Source organism: Eschrichtius robustus, chromosome 15, assembly GCF_028021215.1.
Source record: "Eschrichtius robustus isolate mEscRob2 chromosome 15, mEscRob2.pri, whole genome shotgun sequence".
Taxonomy (NCBI): domain Eukaryota; kingdom Metazoa; phylum Chordata; class Mammalia; order Artiodactyla; family Eschrichtiidae; genus Eschrichtius; species Eschrichtius robustus.
The window spans coordinates 93645840-93665208 of NC_090838.1; the positions used below are offsets into that span (position 1 = coordinate 93645840).

General features: G+C 51.4%; 1 protein-coding gene across 1 annotated transcript in view; it reads left to right on the forward strand.

Moving 5' to 3' along the window:
* The first annotated feature begins 1032 nt into the window (after positions 1 to 1032).
* NCK2 (NCK adaptor protein 2) overlaps positions 1033 to 19369 on the forward strand; it is a 137935-nt gene continuing 119598 nt past the window's right edge. Inside the window, exon 1 of the mRNA XM_068564336.1 lies at positions 1033 to 1072. The gene's annotated coding sequence lies outside the window, so the exon portion shown is untranslated. The remainder of the gene's footprint in view (positions 1073 to 19369) is intronic.

Below are 19369 nucleotides of genomic sequence, written 5' to 3' on the forward strand. Positions count from 1 at the left end.
TTGGGAAGCCATATGGGGAGGGGATTGATGACAGACATCTGGATACATGTGCCTGTTTAAGGAAACTTGCGTCTTTCCTCCTTCTCTGGGGTTACAGGTGAGCATGTGGCCAGGTGACCGGAGGGTTCCACTACCAGTGACAACTCCCTCTGGGGCCCACATTCCTACAACTCCTTCCAGGATTCTGCCCGGTGGGCGGGCTCGAGCTGGACACGAGGGAACTCAGGCACACACTTTGGGTTTCCTCCCCTGCTTTTAAGAAGTGCTTCCGACGATAACAGAGAGTCAAAAAGTGTCTGGTTGGGAAAGTAAATAGATACAAGGCAAATAAATAAAAATGCCCAGAAGCAATTACAGAGAGGAAGTGACATTTTTCTAAGTCACTTTTCTGATGGACCGCAGGCCTGCCTCGCCGAGGGTGCCAGGCGAAGGCTTCCGGGAGGGGGGCGGTGGCCGAGCCCCAGGGCGTCCTGATAAGAAAATCAAACAAAAAGAGGATGGAAAGACCACCCGCCGGTCCTTCGATGCCGAAGTTGCTGCCTTGCTCGCCTCTCCCGTCCTCCTATTCGCTCCCCCAGCGCGCAGGGTCGGAGCGGGGCCTCCCCTCCCCTCTCCTCGGCGCCCGGCCCGGCCCCGCGCAGGGTCCCCCGGGCCGGGCTGCGCACCCCGCCGAGCCGCGAGCCCCGCGCCCCGCGCCGGTTCCGGCGCCGCCCGAGCCCGGCCGCCGTGCGCGCCCAGGTGGGTCCCGGGCGGCGGGCGCGCGGGCCTGGGCGGCCCCGGCGGCGTCACGGGGCGGAGCGGAGGAGGCAGAGGGAGGAAGGGCGCGCGGCGGGAGCTGCCGGGAGGGGCGGGGGCGCCGCGGCGGGAGCGGAGGCCGGAGCAGAGCGGGCCGGCGGGCGCGGGGCTCGGCGGCTGGGGTCGGCCGGGCCCGCGGGGTCCGCCCGGGCCTGAGCGTCCGCCGAGCGGCGGGAGGAGCGAGGGGCGCAGACAAAGAGCGGCGCCTGGGCGGGCGCTGCGCGGCCGCCGCCCGGGACCCGCGCCGCTGCCCCGGCCTCGGCGGGCGGCGCGCGAGGTAAGCGGGGCCGGGGAGGGGACCGGGGGCCGGGGACCGGGGACCGGGACCGGGGCGGGGGCCGCCAACTTGGGCCGCTGTCGGAGTTGCGGCGCCACGGGGCTGGCGGGGCGGGGCGCGCCGGGGCCGGGAGCCGGGTCCCCTCGCGGCCTGGCCCCGCGGCCGCCGGCACCTCCGGCTCGTCCCCTCCCCAGGCCGGGCGGGCTAGGCGGGCCTGCGCGGCGGTCCCGGGACTGGGCCCGCGCGGGGGCGCGGAGCGGGGGCCGGGCGCGCCCCCGGGGAGGACCGCGCGGATCGCAGGCTCCGCTCAGGACGCGGGAGGCGAGCGCGGCCCGTGGAACTTCTGTGGGTCGCGACTGTTTGCGAACCCGCGTGGAGCTGCTGTCACTTGGCGTCAGGGAGGCTCTCCGGGCCCGGCGCTTTGTGCCGGGGCCGGGCTCCGCATCCTGCCCGAGATCACCGGCCCCGGAAACAAAGTTTCTCACGATCGCGCTGCCCTGGGCTTATTCTGGGCGATCGAACCACCCAGAGGTTCTGGAAGAATTCGGTGTGTGACTTGAGGGCGTAGACGGTAACTCCCTGGTGAGCGCAGTCGGCGTGGAGTGTGCGGGGGGTGTGATCGCAAAACGCTTTCGTTTGTGGACCGTGGAGATCGCCCTGGAAGGGCTGCGCGGGTGCCCGGGGGTTCCGGACTCACTGGCGCCTCTACAGCGCGGGGGACAAAGCAGGAGCGGGCGCGGGTCGGCCTCTGGCACCCAGGACAGGTCAGGTCGGCAGTGTCCCCTGTATCGGGCTTTCTTTATTTTGCCAACAGGTTTAGGGCTGAACCTGGCAAGTTTGCGTCTGCACAACGGCATGAGCAGGCCGCAGCGCTGGGCCCGCGCAGGCCCACCCCTTCCTCTGACCCCAAAGAAACTGCACCCTGCGAGGCCGCCCGGTGTGGCTTGCGGGACCCACAGGTAGGGGAGTCCTTGCCTGGCCCCGGCCCAGTGCGGCTTTCTCCTGGGCTTCGCCAAAGGGATTTTGGTAGGAATGAGAGTTATTCAGGGTGTGTTTCATCCACTGCATTTGATATCGTAAGCAGCAGGGCTTTGCAAGGCTTAAAACGACTGAAAATGAAATTAATCTGGGCTGCTTTAACTTATCAAAGCAGATCAAAACTTTGCTTCTGAACACTCCCTTAATTCACTTACCCAGTGGCCCTAGATAAACGGGTAAATTAATGACAGGATTCAGGCCATGGGTGGTGGGGTTGTATAAAGAGGGTGGCAGCCAGTGAACATGAGCAGATCGAGTGGGCCTAACCAGGAGACTGAGCTGTCAATGTAGGTTTTTAGGTATTTGGAACAGGGGTTTCCCCAGACGTGGGTGTTAACCGTGTTTCTGAATTAGTGACCACGAGGGAAAATCCTACTTTGATGTTTCTCTCCTCCAGGTTGGTTAGATGTAGTTTTTTTTTTTTAAATTTATTATTTTTTAATTTATTTATTTTTGGCTGCGTTGGGTCTTCGTTGCTGTGTGTGGGCTTCCTCTAGTTGCGGTGAGCGGGGGCTTCTCTTGTTGTGGAGCGCAGGCTCAGTAGTTGTGGCTCACGGGCTCAGTAGTTGTGGCACACGGGCTTAGTTGCTCCACGGCATGTGGGATCCTCCCGGGCCAGGGCTCGCACCCGTGTCCCCTGCATTGGCAGGTGGATTCTTAACCACTGCGCCACCAGGGAAGCCCTAGAAGTAGTTTTGAAGAAAGTGGCCGGATCTTAGTGGTCCTCTGGCTGCCGCTAGTTGAGGCTGAAATTGGGAACTTAAAGCAGCTGTAAGCTGGTAGTAACCTAGAGGCCTCACCTGGGCCCCGGGCTTCTCAGCTGCTACCTAAATACTCAGCAGGATTGATCCTGGGCCACGGGATGAAATTGGGTGGTAAATTGCCATCCGGAGGATAGGCTGACCCGTCCCCTTCGTTCCCCATTTAAGATGGGGCCTGATTAAGGTGATTGCAAGTAGCTGTGCTCATTTGTCAGGCTTTGAGGTTTTCTTTACTACATGCCCTATACTTCAGTTCTCTTCATCCCTCATCTCTTTGAAACTGCCATATTTCCCAGCCTCTGTTAAAATATTTGCATTGGGGGATTATTGAGGTTTTCCAACAAACAGATCATATGTACACAGTATTTGAGAAATGCGTTATCGTCCACTGTAAACACACCCGAAATCTTTCTTGTGTGTATACAAACTGGATAACCTTTTAAAATACCCTGAAGTCTTCTCCATTGCCCAGAATGACCTGGAGCTTTTTCCTTGGTCACTTCATTAGCATCGGCTGGATGAGGCTGTGTTACCATGCTTCTCTGGGATACTCATGCTTGTAACTGCCCAGAATGGCCTGCAGTGAACCAGGGGAGAGGGCTGGGGACATGCTTCTCCTATATGAAGAATCAAGGGGAAGATTGTTCGCTAGAACTGCAGGGTAGGGTGGTGGACCATGTTTGGAAATCTAGTAAGCTAACTTTTTTCACAGATGAACTGGAAACTCCCCACAACTCAAACCCGAGGCTTACGAGATGAGTTTTCCCATCCAGATGAGTTGCAAATGTCCCTTCCAAAATGTTTCTCTTTCCTAAAATGAGTGATGGAAACCCTTTGTGGCGTGTTTTCAAAGGCTAAAAATGACATCGTGATGACACTGTTAAATGCTTGCGTTAAGGCAGTTTAGAAGGAGGTCAAGAGAGCCATTTAACGGTTTCAAACGTATGGAGCTAAAGTAAAGATAATTTCTTGTTTCTTTAGGCCATTTTAGTAACACGGTTTTAAAAATTAGACTGTTTTTTTCTTTTCCTGCATTTCACTTTGAATGGTTCCCAAAGTGTGTCAATTTCTGAAGGTATAATCAACATTAACCAGTTATAACTCCCTCCCCCAACACACACACACACATTTGTCACAGTTGGCCCTGTGGTTTGTGTTCATTCCTTGTACACACGGATGCCCAGAAAATACTGATCGAACATGTGAACATTGAGTTCTGAGCCTGTCAGTCATTAAGGCTCTAGGTTCATAAGGTTTTGTTTCCAGCATGTCCAGGTCAAGACAATGGGAGGATTTGGTCTGGTGGCCTCTCTATTTGGTAAATTCTCTGTCAAACGAATCATTTATAGTCCTGAAGCTAAAATTAATTTAAAAAAAAAAAAAAAGCGAGACGAAAAGCAAACCCAGCTATATAACCCCCTGGTGGGTTGCCTAAATATTTTACTTTTCAATAGGTTGTCTGTCCAGGTTAACCTGAACTGGAAACTCTGGGCAGAGCGTTTGTTATCCTGGCCTGGTAAGCTAGCCATTTAGTTTCCTCTTACCTCTTTTTATACCATTTTTTAATGTTTTTAAGAAAAGAAGCTTCAAGTGCGCTCAGAATCGAAATACTGCAATTTCCCCTTTTGAGAGTTTTGGAAAGTGGGATTGTTTTGCTGGTTGGTAGTTAAATGAAGATCTGAAACGCTCAAGTCAGATAAAAACAACAGGTACTAGTGTTCAAATGGAAAATTATGGTTTACCAATTAGCTTTCCCATCTGCCACCATACTTAGTATCAAAATAACATGGTGACGTGGGCTCCGGCCCTGAGGTCTGTGTGAGGACCCCGGAGCCCAGAGACAGTGGCGGGGTGACAGAGCCCCCTGCCTGCTCAGCAGGAGGAGATGACCCCCAGAGGTGCTGGGCGTGGTAGTCCGTGGGAGGCTGCGGGTCTGCCGCAGGTCCTGATGGGCGGAGTGTGTGGACCCAGTGGGCCTCTGCCTGGCTGCAGGTGGGAGCAGGGCGGGCAGGTGAGTTCACTCTGGAGGTGACCTCCTGTCCTGATTTCGGTGTCTGAACCCGTCGGCCTGGACAGTCTCTGCGAGTTGAAGGGCACTTGTCCCCATTCAGTGTGTGCACGCCTGCTCAGGCTGCCCTCACAGATCCCACAGGCTGAGCGTGAAAAGGTAGCTTATTTCTCGCCCTTCTGGAGGCTGTAAAGTGAGGATCCAGGTGCTGGCAGACTCGGTTCTCGGTGAGCCTCTCTTCCTGCTGTGCCCTCACACGCCCTGCATGTGGGGAGTTCTGGCGTCTGTTCCTCTTCCTAGGAGGACACCAGTCCTGTTGGGTTAGGGCCCCACCCTTCTGACCTCATTGAACTTTAGTTGCTGCCAAGGCTCCTTCTACAGATGCAGGCACGTCGGGGGTGAGGGCTTCAACATGTGAATTTGGGGGGCAGTTCAGTTCGTAACAGTGCGTCACTCTGTTCAAAACCAGGCTGCTGATTTTAGGGCTTCCTGTGGCTTCTGTCACCCCGATCTGGAATCTGGTGCTTGAGGACATCTGCGGCGGGGAGGGGAGGGGATGGCAGCTCAGTGTTCGTCACGCAGCCTCCACACGCGGGGAAGGCGGCCGCTGGGATCCAGATGCTTCAGGCTTTGAGGAGAACCATTAGGAGAGAGAACTAGCCCTGACCAATTCCGTTTGTGGACGCTTGCCCTCAGCCGGTGTTGGCTCAGCTGCAGCACGGTTTTTGGATCAGGATCATGATCAACTACGAGATGTACGGAAAGTGCTGGATTTGGTATGGAAACGAGAGCGTTTCCTGGCCATGGATGGAGCCTGGGGCCGGGAGCATTGCTGGGGCTGCTGCTGAGACCGTGGATCTGCTGGGAGCCAGCGTCCCCTTGGCGGGTGCGGGCGGGTTTGGTGACGTCCACCCCGATCGCTGCCTGCGTTGCTGGCCTGGGCCAGTGTGAGCTGTTCCAGGTGATCACCTGTGTGACCGCAGCTCTCCAGCTGCAAACCTGTTCGTTCATGACTCAGTCGGTCATTCAAGTGAATCACCCGACTTCTCTCCGGTCATTTCCACTGAAAACTCTGAACGTCACAGCTGTCGGCACCACCTCCTGACCTGCCCACCTTCTCGTTAATGTCCCCAGCATTGACTCACTGCGTCATCCTGGACTCTCCCTTGCCTCCCAAATCCCAATCTTATTAATTCTACCTCCAAAAGATCTCTTACATCTGAGCCCTGCGGTACTTACTTCCCCTCTCGCACTGGCGGAACACCTCTCTCACCACGCCTACCACCCTGCTCACTGCGCCCGGGTACTCGAGCCTGGCCGTGGTCCCATCGCTGGCTCTCCACTGCCCTCGGGTCAGTGTCCCCAGTCCTCAGTGTGGCCACCGTGGGCCTGCACCATGGGCTCCTCGCTGCCTTCCCAGCCTCTAAATATGCTTCCCCACCCCCAGGACACACTGGATGGCTGCCTGCTAGTTGTGATAACATTTATTGTCAGTTTATTTTTAAAGACTTCTGTACTTCGGGGCCGATTCAGTGTTACCCTTGTAATAACAGCATCACGGCGCAACTGCAGTTTCGTGCCCCGGAACTGTACCTGACCCGTAAGGAAGGAGGAGAGGCTGGTGCCGAAAATGCTGCCTGTGTCTGTTTTAATGCGGGGTGTTTCCTGCAAACGTCCCTTGAAGAGATTGTCAGGAGCCGTGCTGTCCCATTGAAATATAATGCGAGCCACAGATGGGGTTTTAACTGTCTAGTAGCCACATTAAAGATGTAAAAAGAAACAAGTGAAACTAATTTTCACAATCTATTCTTTTACCTGGTAGAGCCAGAGTATTTTTATTCCCACGTGTTCAACATAAAACATTATTAATGTGATGATTCACATTCTTCTATTTGTGTGAAGTCTTTGAAAGCCAGCACGTGTTCTCCGTTCATGGCATACCTCTTCCCTCGCAACATTTGGGTGTTCAGTGGCCCCATGAGGCTGGTGGTTGCATGCTGGAGAGCACAGGTCTGTACACTTTGATGATGCAAGCTTCATTTAGTCTGTGTTTTCCTAAGTTGAGATAGCTGAAGAGACACAGAGGAAGCAACCTGGGATCATAATAATGGTAATTATTATTCTTTAGTGGGAAAGGTGTAATCTGTAGTTCGAAGGAATACTGTGATATTTCAGGTACTCAAGCAATTTTAGAGTACTCAAACCGGATGTGGTTACCTATAATCAGGATACTTGTATATTTTACAAATGTTTTAAAATGTGTGTAGAATTCTAGAGGTTACGTTACCAATGCAAAATAACTTTCGGGGGATTGTAGTGTTCAGTGTATTTCCGATATATTTAAGTACTTAATTTCTAAGTATAGAACCTAAAAATCATATTTCTTTAGTGATCACTGGCTTCTTCCCTAACGCACACACACCACACGTTGTAGTGACTGTGCTGACCACGTTACACAAAATACTAGCTCATTGAATGCCTTCAAAAATTGAGTGTGGGGCTTTCCTGGTGGCGCAGTGGTTAAGAATCCGCCTGCCAATGCAGGGGACGCGGGTTCGAGCCCTGGTCCGGGAAGATCCCACACGCCGCGGAGCAACTAAGCCCGTGCGCCACAACTACTGAGCCTGTGCTCTAGAGCCCGCGAGCCACAACTACTGAGCCCGCGTGCCACAACTACTGAAGCCCGCGCGCCTAGAGCCCGTGCTCCGCAACAAGAGAAGCCACTGCAATGAGAAGCCCGCGCACCGCAACAGAGAGTAGCCCCCGCTCACCGCAACTAGAGAAAAGCCCGTGCACAGCAGTGAAGACCCAACGCAGCCAAAAATAATAAATAAATAAAAATAAATAAATTTATTAAAAAAAAAACCTGAGTGTGATTTCTTGCTGTGTTTCTCTTTATAGTCGAGGATATGGAGACATAGCAGGTCAGGCTGCCGAAGGTTCCAGAGCCTGGTCAGTGGCAGGTCTGGAATTCACACTCAGGCTGTCTGACTTCTGAGGCTCTGCTCTAATCCACTAAGCTAGGCCACCATCTCTTCATTAAGGTGTATCTGAAAATGCATAAACAGAGCTGTAAACTTTTATGATGGTGTAAGATTGGAGAAACATAATGGAAAACCATTGATAGGGAGTAGAGCTTGGAGGTCGTTCATTCTGGGAACCTCTTACCAGCCAAGTTATGCTGGAGTCCCTGGACTCTGGAAGGGCATCACAAATAATCACCAGCTGCTCCAGTGGTGCTGGCGGGTGTGCCGCGGAGGGTCACAGAGGCGCAGCGGCGAGCATCACCGGCCTTGCTGCTCCTGCCTGCCAGCCCTCCTTTCTGAGTGCCACGGGCCAGGGGGCCCCCAAACAGACACACTGTCCAGCTCAGAGCAGGGCCTCAGCATCCCCTGGAGGGTTCCTTCAAGCTCCCATGGCTGGACACACACCAGAGCGTCTGCAGGGGGGCCTGAGAGTTTGCTTTCCTGATGAGTTCTCAGGTGATTTGGAATTTTGGAAGACTGCTGTTCTAACTTTGTGGGAACTTTGACATCGGCTGCCGTCCTAAGCGAGGCTTCTAGTGCCGGACCATCCTAAACTCACCCTTCCGTTGTTGGAGAGCCCTGGAAGCACTGGGTAGCCTCCCCTCGGGGCAGATGGAACTGACATACAGTCGAGAGTGTGGTGCTGTTGGGGGGACTTCCGTGTGTTTCCAGGTCGGGAAGGCGGTGGTCTCCGATGGGCTATCACGCGGGCAGGCTCTCTGAATTCACAGGCTTAGATTTGCCGTCCAGCTGCTTCTCTCCGTGCAGCCTGTCCCAGGAGGAGGAGCAGCAAAGATTTATTTACTCAAACAAGCTTAATAATTCTCCCAGCGGCGGTGAGGGCGGCCAGCTCGGGAGGAATCTTAGAAGAGGGAGAGATGGGCGTGAGATGCTTAGAGAAGGCGCCAGTGGCTGTCTCATTGGACGAAGCCCATCAGTGTCTGCATTGATCTTCCTTAAAGGATGTGCCTCAGTTTCGTATCCTGTGAGTTTTGGCTGAGCATTTAAGGATGTCTGCGAGTCAACAGATATTTTAATTATGTCACTTGCAAGCCTGGCTACAGAAGAGCAGTTCTGTCTCTTTCCCCCTTTCCAGCTGTGTCCGTTTTAAGGACAGTCCCTTTAAAAGCTTGTGTCCCTGTTTTCAAGTCCGTGTGTGTTGTGGGCAGGGGTGGTGGGGAGATGTCGGGATTGGGGATAAACAGCTCTCTTGTTGCTCTGAGTGATGGGAACCAGCTTGGGGACATGGACGTAAAAACTGCAAGCTGCTGGAGTATTTTTAAGAGACCGTGAAATAACGAGGGATTCAGGGAGTTACTTTAGAATCAGTTTTGGGACATTTGATATAGGTGAATAGTGAATTTTCACCAAACTGCTTTCTTTTTTAAGGAACAGATTTAGGAGCAGAATCTGGCAAGACGGATGTAAAAGCAGATTTTTCCTTTCTTTTGGTTCCTCCCTCTGTATTTCACATTTGTGTGTGATTCCCCGACCCTGACCATGCAGCTTAAGTCATCTGCCTTGCTTGCCTGCACGCGGATGGTTTTCCTTTACGTGTTCAGTTACTGCCTTCTTCGGACTGGCCTGGCTCGTATGTACAAGCTCCCCTCCCTTTATTAAGACGTCTCTGCTGCTTCATCTCCCTTCTTAGTGTCTCCGTCGTAGGTCTCTTTCATGTGGTTCAGGAGATAAGACCCAGCGGTGACTATAAAGAAACTGTCCTCTTAAAAATGAGAGGAGGACAACAGACCCTCTGCTGTTGTCATTTTCATTTTCAAGGGTGCCTGGGTGGAACTGAGGCTCCGTTGAGGGTCGTAGATGAGGGCTCCCGTGTGTAATTGTTGCTGCTTGAACTTGACTGTGCCTTGCACCAGGCGAGCTCAGCCCCGGGAGGGAAGGCTGCCCTGCCTTCTGGAAGAAGGAGATCCTCTTTTCCGTAATGTCTCAGGTCGGAGAGGGTTGTTACAGTCAAAGGCAGAAAATGTTTTCAACATGCTGCATACCTGAAAATTCCCATTCGTTTTTGAATTTTCCTAGCTGGTAGATTTGGGTTAAGAAATAAAAGCAATTCACTTTTGCAAATACAAGAGGATACCTTTTCAGGGGTTAATATTAAAAAAAGAAACTTGATGGGACTTCCCTGGCGGTCCAGTGGTTAAGACTGCGCTCCCAATGCAGGGGGCATGGGTTCGATCCCTGGTTGGGGAACTAAGATCCTGCATGCTGCAGAGCGCGGCCAAAATAAATAAGTAAACAAATAATTAAGAAAAAAAAAAAGGAACTTGAGACTTGATCCTCTACTCTTGTATGTAAATTAGTGGTTCTCAACCAGGGGTGGCTCTGCCCCTCTGGACAACTGGTGGTGTCTGAGGACATTTTCCAGTTGTCAAGACTGGAGAGTGGTCCTGGTGTCCAGTGGGCAAAGACCAGGGATGCTAGCCTGCATCCCACAATGCACCAGACTGTCCCCACATCAGAGGGTCAACTGGCCTGAAAAGTCAGTGTTTCAGCAGCCTTGTTACGAGCGACTGCTCTTATACTTTGCTTAAACCTTTCAATTAATGGCCCACGTATTCTTTCACACAGTTGCCCTCTTGGAGATCATTTTTTCCCAGCAGTTTTGTAAACATGAAAAATAATACCTATTTAGAAAGCTAAACAGTATTTATACACCTCTACAGTTAAGTATATAAAGGAGAAACTTTAATATAACTGAGTTAACCATGGTTTATCTGTAATATTGTTGGTGGTAAAGTATGGCATGCATTGTTTTTTAAATTTTCTACTTCTGCCTCTTTGGACCATATAAATACGAAATGCTGATTTTGTAGGAAGCATTATGAAATCTGGCTGAACCGGGGTGACAACACATTCCCTTTAGAATGTCCACAAACAGGGAAGTAATGGGGTCCCTTATCAATTGCTTTTAATAGGTAGTTGATTTTCAGAGTTTGGTTTAATCAAAGACCTCTGTTTACTTAGCTCAGAATCCTTACAATTGGTGATTGTTTATAGAAAAAAAAAAGTTCTTGTTGTTACTAAAGTTTATAAGATCCTAGATTCAGCCTGCTAATCTTTGAGCTGGTCATATCTGTTAGCTTTTGAATGTTTTATTTCCTTTTTTTATATAGTTCTAAAATAAACTCTTCAGGGGAGAGAGGACCAAAATAGCACAAATTAGACCTTATCCAGGGAAGAGGAAAGGGAAAATGATAATTGGGTTGTTAGTCTCTTTCAGCGTCTGGCTCAGTGGCAGAGCTGCCCATTAGCTGGCCTTGATTGTCATGTTCTTTCTGCACTTCTTTTTCTTCATAAGCAGGCTCTGACTTGATAAAGTCAGAGAAGCCTAGAAATTGAGAGGGCTGCCGGTTAGAAGTTTCCTTGGCTTAATCTAGATCTGTTTTCTGTAAATCATTTCCTGTTGTATTGCTCTTCCCTTTTACTTGGTCACTTCTTGTATCTCCTCTCTTCCTGTTCTGTTGCTAGGATAAACACAGAATCAGCACTCTGGAAATTTTTGAACTTTTCTCGGTGGAGATGGTTAAAAGTACAGTCAGTCTTTTTCTTTCCTTAACCGCCCATCCTCGTGTGCCCTGAGAAAGACCTAGGAAAGATGAATAGTAACTCCCTGGACAGACTTGGAGATTCTGCAGTTGTGTGCTGCATAACATTGTATGTGTCTAATTGTTCTGTGTGTGTCATTGTATCATTTGATCCTGACACATCGGTGGAGGAGCAAGTACTGTGATCTGGCCACTGCGGAGAGAAGGAAAGTGAGGGTCACAGGGGCAGGGACTGGCCGCAGGGGTCCTGCTGTCAGGTCATGCCCCGGATCTGGAGCTGCGGGACGCAGGGCTTCCTCAGGGCTTTGTGTTTATGGTATTGAAATCCCCTCTTCCCTCAAAATAAAACGTTTGCCGGCATGCAGTAACTTCCTGCCTTTTCATTATGATAGGGGCTGGCTTCAAGCAGCCTCATCCTGAACTTCAGTAATAGCTGGTCTAAATGTGAACTCGAGACGTCTGGTTTCCTGTGAGCAGCGAGGGTACGCGTGCTCCTTTCCCCCTGCTGCTAGTTTGGCCCAAGCTGCCCGGCTCGCTTCTAACGCCTCTCCACCTCCGTCTCATCTTCTGCGAAGCAGGGGCTTAACGCTGATGTTTTCAAAGACCTCTTGTGGCTCTGCCTTCCCTGTTTAGAAATTGCAGCTGTGCAGTTCCTTATTCGAGCAGGGTCTTCAAAGCAGAGTGGGCTGAACCGGCCTGCGTATGGTAAACTGAGGCTGCTTGGTCCCTTTTTGTGAATCTGGCTGGAGGACTGAAGGGCACGTGTGCGGGGACAAAGCACATGCTGCCTTCTCCATCCCGATCTGACCCACAGATCAGACTGCCGGACTAGTTTGCTGTCCCTGAATTGTCACCCAGTGAATACTTTAGAGTGCCGGCTACAGCAGAAGCACCGTGCTAGGAGCTATGGACATACGAAGGTGGACCACACAAAGCCCTGCCCTCAGGGAGCTTGTGAACCAGCCCAGAGTGATTTTGCAGGTTCACAATCGACTCTCATCTCAGTGTACAAAATGAGTGCCCATGCTTCTCTGTGGGGTCCTGTGGGTGGTGCCGGGAAGACCCATGGAAAGTCCTCAAGGCCAGGGAGAATTCATTTCAGATAATCTCGGGAGAGTCAGGCAGCCCTGAGACCGTGGAGTGTCCGCTGAGCAGGGATGGTCCCAGTTGCCGCTGGTAAAGCTCTGTGGCCACTGCAGCTGGGGCCGGCACCCTGGCCTCCCCCAACACCATCCTCCCTTCCCGGGACGGCGCTGTCTTCCAGGGCCTGCGTGAGGCCACGCTGTCAGTTTGCTTAGGATGAACATGTGGTTTTGGGGTCAACTACTCCGTAATTTTCAGATTATATAAACTCTGCTTACACGTGATTTATTTGCCTACGACTTTTAGCTCCTAAAAAGAAAAAGAACAAAACTACTTATTGCTGCTTTTAATGGAATGCCGGTGTCAGGAAGCCCACTGATACTTCTAATTCCTTTTTTTTTTTCTAATTGATGACGGTATAAGTGCATTATGCCGTTACATTTTAATCTAGAAAAGGTTTATTTAGTCAGATAACTGCTTCGCCTGGATTGGTGATGAATATTGTAAATCTGTCCTGTTCAGGCATTTTGCAGGTTTGTTTTTTATCCTGATTGTCGAGTTCGAAGTGTTTCCTTTGAAATGTGAACTATTTGTTCGCTCCATTATAGATGTTATTTTTTGTATTTTTTCAAATGCAGTGTTTCAGGTCGTTGACCTCGGCTTCATCTAGTTCCCAAATCATTGTGTCCTTTTAACAGCAAGTCGGTGGACCAGATTCTGTGTTTCTGTTTAGCATCCGGAAATAATTTAATCCTGGCATTCAGAACAATTCAAATCATAATTAGTGATTTGTCCTCTGTTTCACACTGAACTAGTTTACAGTTCCTCCTTTAACTTTTGATGACATGGGTTAGTGTAAAATAGTTTTTGTGATACATTGTAATTGATTTGTGATACACTGTAATTCATGCTTAGTGTTTAAGTGAAACTTAATTTGAGAATAACGAGAATTTAATTTGACGTATGAGTTTTGTGTTGGCCGTTTTAAAGATTGATTGGAATACGTTGATTCCTGGCTCTCAGGGACCTTAACAGGAGAGAATTTAACGCATGCTAAATAAGTCTTTTTTGGGTCTCATTCAAGGAAGCAAGATTTTTGTTGTCGTTTACAGACTCGTGTAGAGTATTATTTTATGTATGTAAGTACAGGTCATGTGTTCTCTGAAGAACAGCAAAAATTGTTCTGTTTCAACCAAGTAAATAACCTTATACTGTTGTGTTGAGCCAATCAATAAATGTGTTTATCTTCTTTTGTTGAGTACAGTTTTTACTAATTTTTCCAAAGTACACTGTGTAATTGTTGAAAGGCGTTCATGTTATGCTTTGCATATATGGATTTATGTATAGTATGTATAGTACATATATATTTTAAAATGAAACTTCAATTTTAGAAAAGTCTTAGATTTATAGAAAAATTCCAAAGAGAGTACAGAGAGTTGCCATACCCAGCATCCGGTTTCCACTGTTGTTAACATCTTCCGTTACTCTGGTACACTGGTCACAGCTCATGAACCAAGACTGGTACTTTATTGTTAACTGAGGTCCGTACTTTTTTGGATTTTCTTACTTTTTCCCTAATGGTCTTTTCTGCCCCAGGATCCCATCCTGGAGACCGCATTCCATTTACTCACGGTGTCTCTTGAGGCTCCTCTTGGTTGTGACAGTTTCTAGACTCTCCTCCTCCTGACGATATTTTCAGCGTTGAGGAGGACCAGTCAGGTGTTTTGTGGAATGTTCCCCTGTTGGGATCTGTCTGGTGTTTCTCTCGTGATTAGGCTGGATCACAGGTTTGGGGGAGAAGACCACAGAGGGAGAGCGTCATTTTCATCGCATCCTGTCAAGGGTGCATGATATCAACGTGGCTTGTCCCCGCTAACCTTGACTTCCTGGCCGAGGTCGGCTCTGCCAGGCTGTCCGCTGCGGGCCCACTGGGGAGTGACCCAGGGCTCCTCTGTTTGCGCTGCGGTCTTGGAAGGAAGCCCAACGCCCTCAGAGGTCCGGTGGAGGGAAATGGAGTCACAGCCGTGAACCCTGCCCTGCAAAGGTCAGTCTGGGCCAGAGGAGGACGGTCCTCAGTGCCAGGCTTGTCTGAAATGGTTCTGTCATGTGTGTGTGTGAGTGAGAGCAGGTGAGTGTGTGCACGTGTGACGATGGGAGTGTCCGTGGACTTTGTCCAATTTGGGCAAATAAAAACCAGCAGCAGATCTTCGTGGTTTTGGCACAGGCCCGACGCTTCACGCTCTGAGATGGCCATCCTGTGCTCAGGCAGACCCAGTGAAGTGGGGGGCGGAGGCCCTGCTGCAGTCCCAGCCCAGGGAAAATGCGCTGCATCTGTGGACACAGCCGCTCTGGCGGCCCTTACCAGCTGCCCAGGTGCCCTGACGCGGCTCCAGGTGTGCGTGCTAGCAGATTTGGGCTGCGGGGAGTGGGCTCAGGAGCTGGCCTGGGGAGGGGATGGCGTGGGGCTTTCCTCCAGTGGCTGATCAGGCTGAAGAGTGGTTGGCCTTTCTCTGGGGTGCAGAGAGGGTCGGGGTTAATAGGGCCGGTAGCCTATTTCGCTTTCCTGTTTGTACCTCCCCTGCGCCCCACCACTGACGGTATGCTTTGAGGGTGGAGGTGGAAGGCCCCCTGTCAGGATACTACTTACCGTTCCGCACTCCCCAGAGCTACGTACATTAGAGAGAATCAGTTACGTTCATTCGCGTTCATATAGCTTGTATTAGTGCATTTTGTTTATTAAAATTGACTGCATATAAACATCTGCAGTGACTTTTTTGGACATTATTTTCTTTAAATCCATGCCTCCGTGTTAAAGTGTAATTTATGATTTCTATTTTGACCTGTAGTTTCTGATAATTGTAAAAAAATCTTTCACTGAATTTTTTGTTTTGACTGGGGTTGCTTATGTGAGTTTTGGCGTCTATGTGTAGAAGAATCATGACATGAAAATGAGAACTCCCACTTTGCTGGGAAACGTTTAAGGACAGCATTTTTGGAATTGGCTGGGCTTGGGTTTTCTTTATAGCAAGTCTGCTGGAAGCAGCGTTCCATATGTAGAAGCAGGGCTGAACAAGGTGGTCTCTTCAGCTTCCTTCCAGCTTCAAGTTGGAAGAGGGCTTGCTGGAGGCAACGGTAGTGAGTAGGTGGCAGAGCGTCGAACCAGGGGTGTGGGAAGGAGTGGGGGACTGGTCCAGCCCTGGGCTCCCAGCTCGGGCTGTCTCCGCACATCCGCACGCGTTCCTGTTACAACAGCGCAGGAGCCTCTGCTCTGACGGGTCCTCCCTGGGGCCCCGCCCGAGTCTGGAATCTAGGGATTTGTTGAATCTGCCCTGGTCCATGACATCATGGGAAGTTCTGAGTGGTTCCCCAAAGGCGGTTCTTATTCCGGGGGCCCTGTGGGGAGAGGATGGACTTCAGGGGGTCCGTGGCCTTGGGGTGAAAAACTTACATTTTTATCTTCACTAGCTATTAACTAGTGTTTCCTTCCGTTGTGAAAGTAGGGAGCACGATGCGTGACGTTCACGGCCATCAGAGAAATGAGCTGGGCTTTTGTATCAAACCATCGTGGTGGTTGCAGATGGTTGGGATTTGGGCTACTCTCATCTTCCTTTGAAATTACGGGGGTTATTAGACCTGCCATACCCTCTTGGTTAGCGTATTCCTAAAGAAGCACATGTACATCTCAAATTCTTTTTTATTTTTTTTCCAGTTTTAAATTTTTATTTATTTATTTATTTATTTACTTTTGGCTGTGTCGGGTCTTCGTTTCTGTGCGAGGGCTTTCTGCAGTTGCGGCAAGCGGGGGCCACTCTTCTTCGCGGTGCGCGGGCCTCTCACTGTCGCGGCCTCTCTTGTTGCGGAGCACAGGCTTCAGACACGCAGGCTCAGTAGTTGTGGCTCACGGGCCTAGTTGCTCCGCGGTATGTGGGATCTTCCTAGACCAGGGCTCGAACCTGTGTCCCCTGCATTGGCAGGCAGATTCTCAACCACTGCACCACCAGGGAATCCCTCAAATTCTTTTTTTAAATCATACTTTAGTAACTGTCTTCTCATGCAACTGCATAAAATGTAAACCATTTGAAAGCATCCTGAGCGGGAGGCCCTGGGCCTCCCCTTCTGACATGGGGAGGGCGTGCACGGCACAGGGCGTGGGCCTGGCGGGTCCGGGTGCTGTCTTATCTGATGACGGAGCTGCTGGGCACCCAGGCCTCGGGCCAGAGATGGTCCACATGGGTGTCGCGGAAAGTAATTTAATTTTGTTGCCTCACAGAAGTCTCTCCAGTCGTGCGGTGATGATAAAACATCCCCCAAGCGCATAACATAAAATCCTTTGTGTGTAAGAAAAACCTAAGAATAATTAATTGTACTTAAATCAGATAGAAGACCTAGTCAGTTTTTGTAAATTTAATTATTTAAATTGTCATAGTGGGAAATTACATTATCTGTTTATTATCTGAAAAAAATGAATGTAAATAGTGTTTTGGGATTTGTGATGATTTAGTAGTCCAGTGATTGGGTTGGGTTGTGGATTCGGGACTTAGGGGTTTAGAGTAACTTCCAGCATCAGGAAACTGTCAGGGACGTTTAAAAATCTCTCGCATTAAAGAGTTTGACTTTCTGGTTCTCGGGTGTTAACGGCAGAAGGGTCCCTGGAGTTTCTGACCCCGTATTTCACAGAAATACGTTATAAAATAAGAAGTAGCTTGGAAGAAGAGTTGGTGCACGGAGCTGTGTTATCAGCTGCGGGGCTGTGTGGAGGACCCTTCCTCAAGAATGAGCTCGGCGGTAACGACCGCCGACATTTACCTAACGTTTCGTCTGCCCTCCTCTGATAACGCTCTTCACTGTGCCCCTGCAGGCTGCCTCCTCCCCGTGTAAATAGGGAATTTATCCGAGTGCGGTCCTGGCGGCCTTTCTGGAGCGTTTTCACGTGGGTGTGTTGTACTTGCACACGTGTGCGGTGACCCTTGGTGGCGGCTGGCTGGGCGTCTTCACCAGGCAGGTGGGGGGGGTGCAGCAGACACCCGCATCCCTAGTGCACCCGCATCCCTCGCGCACCCGCGTCCCTCGTGCACCCGCATCCCTCGTGCACCCGCGTCCCTCGTGCACCCGCGTCCCTAATGCACCCGCATCCCTCGTGCACCCGCATCCCTCGTGCACCCGCATCCCTCGTGCACCCGCACCCCACGTGCACCCGCACCCCTCGTGCACCCGCATCCCTCGTGCACCCGCATCCCTAATGCACCGCATCCCTAAGGCACCCGCATCCCTAGTGCACCCGCATCCCTCGTGCACCCGCATGCCTCGAGCACCCGCATGCCTCGTGCACCCGCATCCCTAGTGCACCCGCATCCCTAGTGCACGTGCATCCCTAGTGCACCCGCATCCCTAGTGCACGTGCATCCCTAGTGCACCCGCATCCCTAGTGCACCCGCATCCCTAAGGCACCCGCATCCCTAGTGCACGTGCATCCCTCGTGCACCCGCATCCCTCGTGCACCCGCATCCCTCGTGCACGTGCATCCCTCGTGCACCCGCATCCCTAGTGCACCCGCATCCCTAAGGCACCCGCATCCCTAAGGCACCGCATCCCTAAGGCACCCGCATCCCTCGTGCATCCGCATCCCTCGTGCACGTGCATCCCTCGTGCACCCGCATCCCTCGTGCACCCGCATCCCTCGTGCACCCGCATCCCTAAGGCACCCGCATCCCTCGTGCCCCCGCATCCCTCGTGCCCCCGCATCCCTCGTGCACCCGCATCCCTCGTGCACCCGCACCCCTCGTGCACCCGCATCCCTCGTGCACCCGCACCCCTCGTGCACCCGCACCCCTCGTGCACCCGCATCCCTCGTGCACCGCATCCCTAAGGCACCCGCATCCCTAGTGCACCCGCATCCCTCGTGCACCCGCATCCCTCGTGCACCCGCATCCCTCGTGCACGTGCATCCCTAGTGCACCCGCATCCCTCGTGCACCCGCATCCCTCGTGCACCCGCATCCCTAGTGCACCCGCATCCCTATTGCAATCGCCTGGACTTGGCGAGCTGTGTGCTCTCAGGGCTGCATCCCCGCGGGAGCTGCCCCGCTTTGCCTGCTGGCTCTCCAGGCTGCCCCTTCCCTGGGAGCAGAATGATCCCGGTCACTTGCTCTGGTCTCCGCAGGTAGGTTTGCAGCACTGCCAGCTACGAATGTGAACGTGCAGGCTGAACACACACCTTCCCATATGAAACCTGGCTTTCCGAGACATCTTTTCTGGCACTGCTCTTTTTGTCTTTTTTTGGTGGAGTTTCTTTTAACGATAAAAGCAACCTACTAACTAACTCTTAAAGACTGTATTTAAAAAAGGAAAATGCTTCCTGTCACCTTAACATCCTAAAAGAGAAACTTTTCACGTTTGTCATTAGTCCTTGGAAGTGTATGTGTGACCATTTGTACAGTTTCATATTCTTCTTAATATGAGTATTTTCCCACCTTATTAGTAATCTTGGTGATGTTTTCTTGTTGTTGCCCGATATCCCATAGAGGGACAGCGCCCTCAGTGGTGTAAGCTGCTCCCCGCTGACTTGGTCATTTAAATTCCTGCTCCAGTAGACGAGGTGCCTGTGTGCTCCTTTATATTTCTTTTCTTCTACTGAGCTGTTCCTTGACGTAAGTTCCTCGGCGAGGGGCTGCAGAGTTAAGTGGTATGGATGTCTTTATGGTTCTTGATACGTGTTTCCAAACCCCCCCCCCCCTTCTAAAGGGGCCGCGCCGATTCTCAGTCATGTGCAAGCATCAGTTTCCCCCAGGGTGTGAGGGCCCCTCTGGACAGGCACCTGGA